The following is a 14,972-nucleotide window of genomic DNA, read 5'->3' as shown; positions in this document are numbered from 1 at the left end:
GTAACGATCTCTGGTCCGTCTTTTAACATCTTGAGGCAACTGTTACTAAATCGGGACTTACTCACCAAAAAACTCAAACTAAAATTAAGTGAGGCGCTAATCATTTCGAAAGTTTCATATTGTGATAGCATTTATGGTCATGCGTTACTTCAATCTGTTTCTCTTCGTCTTCAATGAAGCCAAAACAGTTGCCTTCGTTTTTCTTTTGGCATTAGAAAATACGACCACTATCGACCATCGACTCACACTCGACTCTGCCGATTAACTGAGTGAACAATCAACCACGTCGAACCACCCAGCTACCGACCAAGATTGCAAAGATAAGCAACAATAACAAGCAATCATTCTTAGCTTTCACACTGTTGTAGAAATAATTTTTGTCACTTCAAAGACAGTTTATAAGATATCCTCAATCTGGTCCTATAAGTTGAAAAATTTTATCATAAATACTGTTGGGAGATCTCAAAGCAGAAGACTCTGAAAGTAGAGTGCATTTTTGCAAACCCCTTTTAATACATATACACGAAGATTGGGATTTTTTGTTAAAAATAATTTGGAGCGACGAATCGAAATTTACAAGGGGTGGCATTTTTAATAGAAAGAATAAACATTTTTGGGTTGATCATAATCCTCATGTGACAAAAGAAATGGGTTTTCAAGAAAAATTATTCTGTATTTTGAAGAACAATGAATTTAGCTATTTATGAAAATTCACTGAATGCAGATAAATATCTCCGAATATTGAAGACAATTGTTACCGATTTCCTCGAAAATTTGCCTTTAGAGGAGTATATGAATTCGTGGTTTCAACCGGACGGACCGCCATCTCATTCCACCTAGGAAGTTTCCAGGAAACTTTACGAAATGTTTGACGACGTTGGTTCAGGCCCTGGGATTGACCACCGCGATCACCCGATCTCCCGCCACTTGACTTTTTATGGGGTGTTTCAAAAAAAAGGTTGCATCTGGATCCCCATGAAATTGAAAGAGCAACCACAAGTTGCGTACAAAAGTACATTTTAAAATGTTCAGCATGTAATGGACAATATTTCCAGCATTTATTGTAAAAATGTTATATTTTGTTGACAATTTTATTATTTTCCTAATTCATCATCATCTTCATTCTGTTATTTTTTTTACTTTCAGATGTTATAACCCAGAAAATCTTACTTTTTACCTAGAAATGCTTGATTTTTGGTACAGTTGTTCTTCGGAAACTTTGAGCCATAGTTAAGGAAATTATTTTGAAACCCTACAAACTTTCTCTCGATCAGTGGTGTTAATTCAGGATTCATTTGGTTGAATTTTCTGCAAGTTTTGACAATGATTTGATAACTTTGTTCATGTTGATTTCATAAGAACTTTGTTTGAATAATCGATATTTGCATTCATTTTGGAATATATTTTGAAACACCATCGATAACTATTTGTAAATTACTCATAAAAGTAACCAAACTGTTATAAGCTTGATAATTCCACGTCTACCTAAATCCAAACTCTGAAAAAAAAATGATTTTTCCAGAAGAAGTGACTCTATTAGGAAAACTTTATGATTGAAGTATAGGGACATAATATATTATCTTGAAGCATTTTTCATCATCTTTCAATTAATCGAGTAATGTACATTTGGGCACTTTTATGCATAATATATTTATACAATTATTACAATCTGTTAAAACAACGATAAAAATAAAATAAATACAACAATAAAAAGTAATTGGCGCTCCGGGGCGACTTCATTGATTCCAGTGGCGCATTTGCTTTTTCAGCTGCAGGAAAACCCGGAAAAACCTGCAGCGCCACATCATCTGAAGATCTTGATCTAACAATGTCCTCTCTCTCATAAAACAAAATGTAGGGTGTCTCCAGAGGCTCCAATAAATTCAATGCATCGCCAGAACACTTCGTGACACGACTATCGTCAAACTTAAACCAGTCCGTTTCTTCTTTGACCTTCTTACGAAACTGCAGCTGCATGAACAGTTGTTTGAGTTTGATGAATAAGCAGGAAACATTACCGTTCTCGTTCATCATTGAAACTTCGTTCTTGAAATTCTTCGTCATAAACAACACTTGTAAAATGCTATTCATGTAACAAGTGTTTCCTAAATTATCCAATCCAATTTTCTTCTCTAGATTTTCAGGACAACTCTCTACTGATTCGTAAGGAAGAACACGTTTCACAGAATCTCCATAAGAACCATTTCTGAAGCTGCGATCGATCCTTCCAAGTGAAAAAGGGTTTCGTAGAGGGATTGATTCGGCTCTTCCTTCAAGAAGCGCTTCCACTGAAATGGTACCAATTCTACGAGGAATGCAACTCATTTTTTGGGGCCAAGAATGACCTGAGTCCACTGACCGCACTGAAAAAGAAGGAGGTGGATCAATCACTTGTGAATTAACCTTGATAGGAGACTGATAAATATCCACATATTTTGGCTTGTTTCGAAGAGGTTTCAGTTATAATAATAATAATAATAATAATACATTTATTGTGCATAAAAAATACATTTTAGACACAAAGGGGATCGGGTTAGCCGGAGGCTGTCTTCCACCCTTCCCATAACTGACATGTGTAATACAATATGATATATTATAAACTAAAATAAAATACAAATACAACACAGATATCCCTCATATAGAGGGATATAACTATAGATGATCATATATATACTACATCATATACATACACATTTCAAAGTGGAATTTTTTTTTTATTACAATGAAGATTATGATGTAACAGAGTATTAATACATAAACAGACAATATACATATCATATTCAGATGGAGAAGATGTTTCACAATATAATAGGAAATAAAATAATATAATATAATAGGAATAATAAATACATAAATAAATAAATATATCAAATCTAAGTATTCATCAATTTTAATTTTAATTCTCTTTTGAAGAGGTTAAACGAATTATTAAGTAATGACAGAATATTGTTCAGGTTATAAGGAGCAAAACATGAGAAACAACCTTCAAATTTTGTAGTTAGGTGCTGAGGAACACAGAAGGAATCGGTTCTTACATTTACTGTATGAATGTCAGACCGTCTGTTTAATGAACGAAACAAGTAAAAAGGAATTTTGGTTTTCAACAAATTATACAAGAATAAACAAGTGAAATATTTTACCCTAGCTTTAACGTTCAACTCTTTCATATTCATTATGTAAGGCGTAACATGTTCTCTATACGGTATGCAACAAACGAATCGCATGCATGTATTCTGTAAACGTTGCAATTTCATTTTATTATATTCTGGTAAGAAGTTGTAATACACCATGCAACAATAATCAGTATGAGGGTAAATTAGTGATTTGACCAATTTGAGTTTCGTGTCAGAGGAAAGTTGAAATTTAAATTTGTACAAGTTTTTTAGCTTGAAAAACGAAGTTTTACATATACTTCTCACATGGTCATCGAAAGTCAAAGTGTTATCTACAATGACACCTAAGTTTCTTGCAGAATCCACCCAATTTATTTCAGAGTTATCTAAGGCAAGCGTATGGTTTCTTTGTACATAAGTGATTTGTGCTTGAGATCCTAAGCATAGGGCGACTGTTTTAGTGGGATTAATTTTCAACCCATGATTATTTGAGTAGATTGAAGTATTTTGAAGATCCTCATTTATGAATGTAATGCCATTTTCTATATCGTCGGGTTTAAAAGATAAATATAACTGAAAGTCATCTGCATATAGATGAACATGACAATTAGTTATAAAAGAAGGATAATCGAAAATAAAAATCGAGAACATAAGAGGGCCAAGAATACTCCACTGAGGAACACCCGAACAGGTTTCCCTAAAAGAGGAGCATAACATATTTTGATCAAGTTTCACTCTCTGAGCTCGACCAGTGAGGTAACTAGACATCCAATTCAGTGTTGAATTGTCAAAGCCGATATACTTGACTTTGGTAAGTAATAAGTTGTGATTAACCAAATCGAAGGCTTTGCTTTGATCGAGTAAAACCAAGAGTGAGATATATGATTTATCCCTGGCTTTCCCAATGTCATCAATCACCTTCAAGAGAGCGGTTTGAGTTCCATGTTTCCGTCGAAACCCTGATTGTACATCAGGAAGAATTCTATGACTTTCCAAAAAATATTTTATTTGATTGGAGATAATTTTTTCAAATATTTTGGAAAAAGCAGGCAAAATATTTATTGGACGTAATTCATTGAGAGAGGAAGGCGAACTTTTTTTTGGAATGGGTATGACATTTTCCATTTTCCATATGTCGGGAAACACACCCTGATTAAGAGATTCGTTGAAGATATGTTTGATTTCATTGACACAAAAAGGAATAACAAGAGAAATCATCCTAATATTTATGTTATCTATTCCTAAGGCATTGGATTTGACATCTCTAACAGCATTAAGGATGTCTTCGCATGTTATTTCAGCAAAAGAGAACTTGAATTCGTGATTCAATTTATTACTGTTATAGAAAGCGAAAGTATCATTGTTTATTGAAGTGTTACCTGAGACATTCAGGAAATAATCGTTGATTTCTTCTGGATTTTGTAGCTCCTCAGGTAAATAAGTATTTTGCTCGCCAGACTTTGTAGTAATACCCCAATTAGAAAATGTTTTCCATATCATTCTACTGTTATTTTTGTTTTTATTTAGAACGTACTGTATGTACGCTTTTTTCTCTCTTTTCAACGCATCATTGATGTAATTACGTAAATCGACATAATATTTCCTATTAGCAGGTGTTCTACTTTTCAAATATTTGGCATGGGCCCTATCTCTAATGTGCATCATTAGTTTGAGGTTGTATGTTATATAAGGAAGACTTCTATATTTTTTATTACTTGAGCAAACGGGGGCATGCTTATCGAATAAAAATAGGATACAGTCATTGAGAAAATTTACTTTGACATTCATTTCATCCAAGTTGATGATATGACCCCAAGGTAGGCTATTGGCATCACGTGAAAAATTGTCATAATCTAAGTATTTGAAATTTCTATAAAGAATCAATTTATCACATTTTTCGGCCACATCTAGATCTATGTCACAACATACCAACATATGATCAGACATACCATTCACGTCCAGAGTATTCGAATTCCGCACCACAACATCCGAGCTTACACAGATTATATCGATGAGGGATTCAGAAGTAGAAGTGATTCGAGTTGGATTTTTCACAACTTGACATAAATCGAAATTGGAAATGAGCGAGCAAAATAGTTCAGCATATCTGGAATAGGGGGCTAACAAGTTGATGTTAATGTCACCCACTAACACCACCACTGAAGTTTCTAAATAAACACGTTCCAGAATTTCCCCTAAATCTTGCACGACGTTTTCAACATTTGTTCCTGGCGGACGATAAACAACACCGACGGCAATTTTTTGTTTGTTCATATCCACAATCAACCAGAGCTGCTCCAGTCCACTAGGAGAAGTAGAAGAGTAATATATTTTGTATTTGTAGAGGTGTTTCAAGAAAAAACACACTCCACCTCCTCTTCCGTCTCGGTCCAATCGTACTAGACTATAATTAGGAATTGTAAAGAAGTTTTCAGAGGTACCAGGCGTAATCCAAGTTTCTGTAACCCCAATCAGAGAAATATTATTTTCTATAACACAATCTTTGAATGTGTCGAAACAATTGTTTAAGGAGCGAATGTTTAAGTGACCTATTTTGCATTCTACTTTTTTGACACAGCGATAGTAGGAATGCCATGGACATATTTTATATAAAGATTATCCTCTCCCTTGTGTTTGCTTTCATTCATTTCTGAAATTACTTTTTTCAAGTGTTCACGTTGCATTATTGTTTTATCGGTGCTGATTTGGACATTAATATTCAAAACTTTTAGTTTGTACTTGTTTTTCAGGATGCAGTTGACGTCTTCTCTATTGTTCATAACGACTTTAAGTGGAAAGATATTACTACCTTCCTTTCGTCCTATTCTGAATGTTTTTATTCTATCAGTATTAATCGAAGGTGCAATAGCCTTTATAATATCAATAGTACTTTTCTTATCTGTCTCTGGATCAACTTGCTGCAATTTATAAATGATAATATTCTCTTTATGTTGTCTTTCAGAGATTTCATTGATAATAGTTTCAGTGCACATTGAGTTTTTCCTATTTTTCAGACTTTTTATTTTTTTCTGTAATCCTTTGACCAAGGCATTGAGGTCTTTTATTGCTTGAGTCAGTTCCTGACAGTTTGCACACTCTGTACGTACAGATATATTTGGATCTCCACCAATGAATTGTCTACAGTCCTCACATTTGTAAAATGTTCCTTGCGTATCGGTAAACAAAGCGAGTTGTTCTTTGGATAGGCCCAAACATCTGCAATGAAAAACTTTACTGCAAAAACTGCACTGTAGACCTGGCGCCTTTTCATTTGTTGTTTTTGTACACTTGGCACATTTTGCTGACATTTCGATTGAGTATTTGATCAAAAATGTATTCACTGAGATTTGTAATTGAATTGAGGAGCGAAATCACACACGTCTGTACAACACGACTACTCGACAGTTCCGTACTGAAATTAGGGCAATGCATGATCTCATCAAAATTATGTGAAGGAGGAATAGTTCCAAGTACTGAAGCAGCATTGCCACGTTGAATAGCAATACTAATTCTTTCTATCAAAAAAGAGGTAGAACGGTGATCTTTCGTTGCCTGGCCTATTCTCCTTCCGAGTTCATGAACAAATAACCGAGACTCCGGTCCATAAACACCAAAAGTGTCAACCGCTACTGGATGAAACAGATAGTTGTTTTCAAGATTTTGGTATTTTTTCCTTTTAAATTTCTCGCCAGACAATGCTGCAGTTCCAGCATACTTGGAACTTTCGGCTAGATGGGAAGCCGCGACCGTGTCAACGCAAGTAAAGTCCAATACCACAGGTTTACCGTATTTCCATGATATGAGAGACATGCCATCTGGTCGTTTACCATCATCTCGACTGGTACCTAAGGGTTCCAGAATTGCAGGAACATCCGCTGACAACATAGCTCGTTTCAATATGTCGTTCACTTGGTGATGTCGAGATATACGCCCTGCACTTCTCCTGCAACTCAAACCATGTGTACCTTTCTCATCAACTATACTACCGCAAACACAAGTATGAGAAACACAAATAGATGAACCCATCCTAAGTCCCACTGCTATTCTGAAAAATTCATCGTCTAATAGTGTTCCAAGAGATGCAACAGGTAAAGCATTCAGCCAAGCACCCGATTCCTTAGTCATTGCTGCTTTCAGACGAGCCTTATCGTATACACTTGTAGATTTCAGAAGTTTATCAGTTATAATGTTCAGGAGAGGTCGGTCCCATACACTTTGTATTTTCTTTTTATCTGTAGGAGGAGCAATATTAGTTGCAGCATGCCAAAGCGATTCACCTTCAGAATAAAAAACGTCTTTGATATTGATAAATATGGAAGGAAGGATGGAATCGATAAGATCGAAAACACTATTGACTGATGACAGAAACGCTGGTAAAGCTAAGGAAGAAGCCGAACGTAGCCCTAATCCGCCAAGGTTTACAGGAAGAGTTGTTTGGAGTCATGAATCATTATTGAAATGATTGTTTGTAACATATTCCGTCGTGTGGCGGAGTAAATTATCAAATTAGTCCAGTTCTAACTAACTTGACCAAGTGGGGGAACATCTGAGGGCGTACATGAGTTTTGGAATCGCCAAACAATTTTTCAAAAGAAAAAATGCAACGTGTTTTGGAAGTTCATTCAATCTGGTGGTCAGCAATTTGAGTGATTCCCGTTTTTCTCGAAGATGTTCTGAAAGTGAATTTCTAAAGAGAGGAGCACCCAGAAGACTCCATTTAGACTTTTCCAAAATTCTTATGCCAGGAGCCAATTTCACAATGGATTCGGAAAAATTATTCGGAGTTGGAAGAGTAATCAACTCGCATTTTTCAAAATTTAGTTCAAGTCCAAGATGTTTTGAATGATCAATGATTTTTTCCAAATCCTTTGAAACACTATTTACATCGCCATTTACATCGCCTGACTCAGACAAAATCAGATGTTCACCAAAACTCAAATAGGAGGCTGATTTGTAACACTGTTTTAAGAAGGGATATAATCCCATGCTTACGAAGCATGATGTTTCTATCAATCATATTGAAGGCATTTTTGAAGTCTATTTTCAGGAAAATTTTTGAATCGGGATTTGGATGAAGATTAATATATCTACGAGCAGCATGCATAATGGAAAAAATAGTAATTTTAGCACCCCCTGTATGATATGGAGTCGATTTCTTGTTATTTATATATTTCAAGTCCAAATCATCATTAAAATATTAACTTTCCATGAATTGAAAGTACTGATGTACCTATTTAAGTTCAATTGAGGCTATGTTTTGGACCATATTTAGATCAAATTATTTTTCATTTAAAACCGATAGAGATAGGTTTCAACATAAAAGTATCATAACAAAATAGCGATTCAAAAAATGTGTTGATATACGGAGTGTTCCATAAAAAAATAAGTTATTAAAAGTTTTTGATGGAAGTGGCAACGAACAGGTAAGGAAATGTAAGAAATTTTCAGAAAAATCCTGTTATGAGTTTATCATAAATGTCTAACCTACCACCGTGAGTCACGCTGTGTGCCACGGAAAAGCAGCACGGATTTGTTACCAATAAATCAATCAGTACAAATCTATTCAGTTTTACTAATTATGCATATAATACACTGGATTCAAAGAGTAATCTCGATACTATATTTACGGATTTCAGAAGAGCTTTTGATAAAGTAGATCACGATGTTCTGTTATATAAATAAAATAAAATTGTATTTTCTGAGAATTTGTCAATATTATTGAAATTATTGAATAAATACAAGGGTAACACATCGGGTAAATTTCATGCTTGCTCTGGTGTTCTTCAAGGATCTACCCTTGGGTCACTATTATTTGTTCTATTCGTGAATGATCTCCCTTCCGTTTTGAAATTTTCTGAATATTTGCTTTTTGCCGATGATCTGAAAATATATAAACAGATAAAAATAGTTAGGGATTTTGTTAATTTGCAAAGGGACATCGACAGTATTTATGAATGGACCATCACAAAAAAATTGAAATTTAGTATTAAGAATTGCAGCATCATCACAATAACTCGTTTGAAGAATACTATTATTTTTGATTTTATGGTATTACTCACTTGTAAGACGTAAATTGCAATTTGCAAGTGTGAATATAACACAATCTACAATCAATGTAGTCGACAAAACAAAATAAATTTCATTAGTTCGGACTTCCATTGTCTAAAAATGATTTGAAATCCCTGAAAGAACCCATACAAATTGAAAATTAAAAAAGAATAGATGAAAGTAACAATTACATTAAGCAAAAAAACTCTGAAATAAAATCACTGTGAAATAAAATAGAATAAATGAACAAAAAATAAAAAAATAAGGAGATTCCAAACCAAGTTACTTTATGACGTTTCGATTGTTAGTATCCACAATCGTCTTCGAGTGATGACTAGACTGATTTCTCCGAGAGATGACTATTTATAGGTATTTTCACTTATCTCCTCTTTCCGCTTCACCGGTTTAGCGGGAGATGACCATTTGGCGGAAGTCGACCATTTTTCACTTGATTGTGGGTTTCCATATGTTGCGTATTTCTACGCTGGCTTGGCTGAATACATTGTTGGCCAACATGTATGCGGCTTTTTTGAATTTCCTCCTAAACCAATGTTTCTCCCTGTGTATGATCTCAGCTTATGTTGATGGGTCCAAACATACTCTTCTATTCCTGATTTGCTGGTTTTCCCTCGCTGTGTGTGTTTCGTGTTCTTGGCAATGCGAACGTTCAATGACCTCTTTGTTTCACCGATTTAGAATTTTCTGCACTCATAGGGTATCCGGTAAATGCAATTCTTGGAATCGCAGTCAGCGTTAGGTGGTTTTCGTGAGGTTGCTACGGGTAGTGTTTCCGGATCTGAAGCAGTTTCTGATGATGTACCTTATCCATCAACTGATCTTTGGGTGATGACAGTCATCACCCGAAGACGATTGTGGATACTAACAATCGAAACGTCGTGAACTAACTTGGCTTGAAATCTCTTAACTTTTTTATTTTTATCTTTATTTTCATTTTGTATTTCTTTATTTTTATTTTTTGTTCAATTGTTTTATTTTCACTTGTATTTCATTTCACTTTTATTTCATTTCAGGTTTTTTTGCTTAATATAATTGTTATTTACAGCTATTTATTTTCAATTCTTCTTTTTTAGTTGTCTCAGGGATTTCAAATCATTTTATATAATAGACAATGGAAGTCCGAACTAGTGAAATTGAATTAAGTTTGTATAATTAGTTGTGGTCGGAGTTTCACTACACCTAGGTATACAAACCTTACCATATGATCATCCTTTCTAGAAGCGAGCGGTGTTCCGTAATGCAGAGTATGAGGTCACGAGATATCGATTGTCTCCAAGTTATGCACTACGAATTCTCGAATGGAATTTTCCTTCGATCGCCTTTCAGAAAAAAAATGTTTAAGGTGGTTATTTAGGTCGACAATGAAAAGTCGGTCAATATGATTTATTTGGTGACGACATTAAGAAGGTGTCGCGTCCTCAGTTTTCAGGATGGACTCATTTTATTTTATTATTCTCAACCATTCGAAACTAGTTTACATAACCTTGAATAATGTGCAAGATGACATTTCCGAACTAGAAGACAGTATCACTTATACTGAAATATGTAAGAGTATCATAATACTGAACATTTTGAATATAACCTCAATTTGGTTCAGTAATTGAGCATTATTTTGCAGAAATATTAGCGACTTATACAGTGTGTTGAATTACCAAGGATTAATAATGCCCACATGCTTCCGAAGTCGGAACCACAGCTGTCATCACTAGCTGTTTACTACTAGACGTTCAAAGTGTTTATTCAATGTGAACAGTTATTTAAGAAACAAAGCTGTCATTTTCTACTGTTCATTTGTATCGGCGCTGCAAGAAGCTTCAAGCAGCTTCATCGGACCAGAACCTGTCAGTGGCATCGCTTTAGGCTTTGTTAAATAAACATTGAACACCTGGATGGCAAGAAGATTTATGGACTTCTGGCAGAATCTTTCAGGATTGGCTCACTCCAAGGCGTTTATTCACCCTTCGAACCTTGATACCAAACAGTTGTTGGACTACAGTAGGAATGAATTACGAAGTCTAACATGCCTTCTTACAGGTTACTCTCATTTGAATCATCATATACAGAGACTCGGAAGCATCAAAAATTAATTGAAGTTTATCATATATCTAACACTTGTTTGAAGGTGGTTGACAATGTTTCGTGGTGTATTTCATCAGTTCGGACTTACTTTGTCTAATATAATATAAATTGATTTGAAATCTCTGAAAAAATAAAAATAAAAGATTAACCGAAAAAAACAATTTTATTTAAACAAAAAACTGAAATTACAAGGAAATAACATACAAGCTACAAACAGAAAATAAAAAATTGAAATATTAATAAAAGCTGAAAATAAAAAAATATTATTAACAAAAATGAAAAATAAAAATAAAACCAAACCAAGTTACGTCACGACGTTTCGATTGTTAGTATCCACAATCGTCTTCGGATGATAACTGGACTTATTCCTCCAAAATATGATTATTTATAGGTCATTCGGGTGCTTTCACCTATCCCCTCTTTCCGCTTCATTGGTTTTAGCGAAAGATGACCGTTTGGCGGGTGTTGGTCGTTGGTTGTGCAGAGCTAGAGACAACAATATCATACCCAAAGGTTTTTTGCTGAAATCGCCAATCCCAGGAGAGAGGGCCAAACGCATATTGGAACGCGCCAGCCGAGCACTGATAAGGTCTCAAATTAAATACCACCATTGGAAGAGGTCAACTCTGATGCACGATGCAACAACGATTTGAAAAAATAAGAAGAGAGACCTTGGAAGAGGATCATGGACCAATCTTTGCCAAGATTGAAAGCACGTGCTTGAAGATCCGACTAGACATGGAGAATACCCACAACAGGAAGTGGGGACAGTTGGTGAGGAAACAATGTCCAAATGCAGAACGAGAATAGGACAACTATGAAGCCACCAACGTCATCAACATGAGTTCCCGCCCGCTCACGAACGTAGAGGAATCTTTGTTGAGGAAAGGTCTAAACTTCGCCATTGCACCAACATCTGTGCCCACTTTGGAAATAATAACTGCAATAGAATCCACCAGTTCCCTTATGGATCAGATCGAGGCAGAATAATTCAGATTGAAAATCAGAGAACAGCTTGATCGAGAACCAGTTCCAACTCCTAACGTCAGCCATGAAGAACAAAGAGCCCTGACACCATCAAGATCTTACCTGCAGATAAGGAAAACGCTACTGTTGTGATGGATACTGATCTCTACGAACAGAAGATCGAAGAGGTGCTTCAGAAAGGAAAATACACGAAAATTGTAAGAGATCCTACTACATCAATTGAAAGGAAGTTGTACCAGACTTTGAAAAAACACCAAGTCTATTTTTCGGAAAAAGAGCGATCATCGCTAAGACCGCACCACAGTAAGCCACCTCACTTGTATGGACTACCCAAAATCCACAAAAAGGATGTTCCGCTCAGACCGATCATTAGCTCCAGAGATTCAGCCACTCAGAACTTATCAAGGTTTTTACTACCAATAATTGAACCATTGCAAGGTAAAACATCATCTTTTGTGAAAAATTCAAGACATTTCGTTGAACTACTAAGGGAAATCGAAGTGAAAGAGCTGGATCAACTGATCAGTTTCGATATGGATAGCCTCTACACCAACGTTCCTGTCGAAGAAGCACTTCAAATCATACAGAAGAAGCTATCCGAAGATGCAGACCTGAAAGATAGAACAAACTTACCGATACAAGTAATCATGGAATTACTAGGAAACTGTTACTTCCAACTGAAGGACGAATTTTTTACACAAGATAAGGGACTGCCAATGGGATCGCCACTTTCGAATAGTAGAGCATGTTTGGACTCATCAACATAATATCAAGTGGGCTCAAGCTGAAATCATCCACAAAGAGGAACACTGGTTTAGGAGAAAATTCAAGGAAGCCGCGTATATGTTGTCCAACAACGCATTTAGTCAAGCTAGCGTAGAGATACGTAACATATGGAAACCTCTTATCAAGCGAAAAACGACCAACTCCCGCCAAACGGTCATCTCCCGCTACAACCAATGAAGCGGAAAGAGGAAAGAGGGATAGGTGAAAGCACCCGAATGACCTATAAACAGTCAGATCTCGGAGGAATAAATCCAGTTATCACCCGAAGACGAACGTGGATACTAACAATCGAAATGTCGTGACGTAACTTGGTTTGGAATCTTTCAATTTTTATTTTTATTTTTCATTTTTGTTAATAATATTTTTTTATTTTCATATTTTCAGCTTTTATCAATATTTCAATTTTTTATTTTCTGGTGTAGCTTGTTTGTTATTTCCTTGTAATTTCAATTTTTTGTTTTAATAAAATTGTTATTTTCGGTTAATCTTTTATTTTTATTTTTTCAGGGATTTCAAATCAATTTATATAATATTAGACAATGGAAGTCCGAACTGATGAAATACATATATGTAACACCTTCATGATATTTCGAACTCAAAATTCTAGACGTAGGTATTATTTATTTGGTGAATGATCAACCAAAAAGACTTTGGATGACTGCCCAATTGAACTGTTATTTTTGGTAAATACTGATCATATCATAAGTTTCTCTAATTCGTTGTTCAACTGTTGATCGAAGGGATTCGAATGCTTGCAGATAAGTAGTATTTATTTAACTTCAATTTGTACTTACTTAATATTTTTCTCTGAAATCAGGCCAATAATGTAACATGTATACCAGGTTAGACATTCGTTTGAAATTTTCATTGACTGGGACAGTAACGTCATGAATTTCATAAGATCTGGTGTGAAAGCACTGTTCAAAAAACGTCTATCCGGCAAGAAAAAAAGTATTGTATAGTTTAAATAGTTAGTTTTCTTGGAGTTGTATGATTTTCGATTTCGAAGCGTACAGTATGAATATTGATGTTTATACATTACTCTTCAATTACTCAAGGCAATCTTCACGAGTTACCGCCAAATGAATATAACTAATTATTAAATCTAAGAGCCTCTTGTGGCCGTTTAGAATATTATTGAATTATTTTATTCCCATGAAACCAATACTTGTCAACAAAATATTAAAATTCAAATCACCTGAAATAAAATGTGTTTTTCTATAATTCCCGTATCAAAAAATTTCTCTTATATAAAGTGTACATATTATTAAGGTGGATCTCAAAGTGGTCAAGAAATATTTTTTATAATCCTTGATTTGTCTTCTGATTCAATCTCACAATTGAAATTTTATTAGTTCTTAATTATTTTTAGTCATTGAAAAATTGAGTTTTCATTCATGAGCGTATCCAAAAAACATTTTATTGTGAGATTTTCACTAAACAATTTTTCAAAAATGCAACACGTGTTTCGCCATACAATGGCTTCTTCGGGTGTGTCTTTACTAACTATATTATACATAGTCAATGCTCAATATACCTAAATTAAATTACCTGAGCTAATGTGCCAGTTTCCACATTTAGTAACGGGGAGTTATTCAAATCTAATTGATCATTCAGTAAGTTGCAGGAATTCCTGGATCTATTGATTTCTAAACATTCTAGAAGATTGACTTTCTACGGAAGTGTAGAAGGACCACAGATTATTTGTTCATTTGATCCACAATAATTTCGACTTAAAGTCGACTTTCTCCTACTCCTGCGGAAAGCATTCACTTTTTCAAAAAGGTACTGAATAATATCAATGCATAATTATCAATCTAAAATTTTTTCAAATAACATAATTTATTCACTTCTCAGGTTAATGTATAATTCAATTGTGGCATAAGGATCTAGGGACCTTGTGTAATTATTTATTTCATAAAAATTGAACATAATTTCAAA

At 34.8% G+C, this 14,972-nt stretch overlaps 2 protein-coding genes across 4 annotated transcripts in view; one reads left to right on the top strand and one right to left on the bottom strand.

Annotated features, from left to right (window-relative positions):
* The window catches only part of pip (heparan sulfate 2-O-sulfotransferase pipe), a 530,582-nt gene that overhangs the window by 425,566 nt on the left and 90,044 nt on the right, over nucleotides 1-14,972 (bottom strand). The window lies entirely within an intron of this gene.
* Nucleotides 1-14,972, top strand: part of Nhe2 (Na[+]/H[+] hydrogen exchanger 2) — a 123,945-nt gene that overhangs the window by 35,044 nt on the left and 73,929 nt on the right. The gene's annotated exons all lie outside the window — the stretch shown is intronic.

Source organism: Leptinotarsa decemlineata, unplaced genomic scaffold (genome assembly GCF_025532065.1).
Source record: "Leptinotarsa decemlineata unplaced genomic scaffold, Ldec_3_MD MMD2_tig00004307_RagTag_RagTag, whole genome shotgun sequence".
NCBI lineage: Eukaryota > Metazoa > Arthropoda > Insecta > Coleoptera > Chrysomelidae > Leptinotarsa > Leptinotarsa decemlineata.
This window is presented reverse-complemented; position numbering and strand designations above follow the sequence as displayed.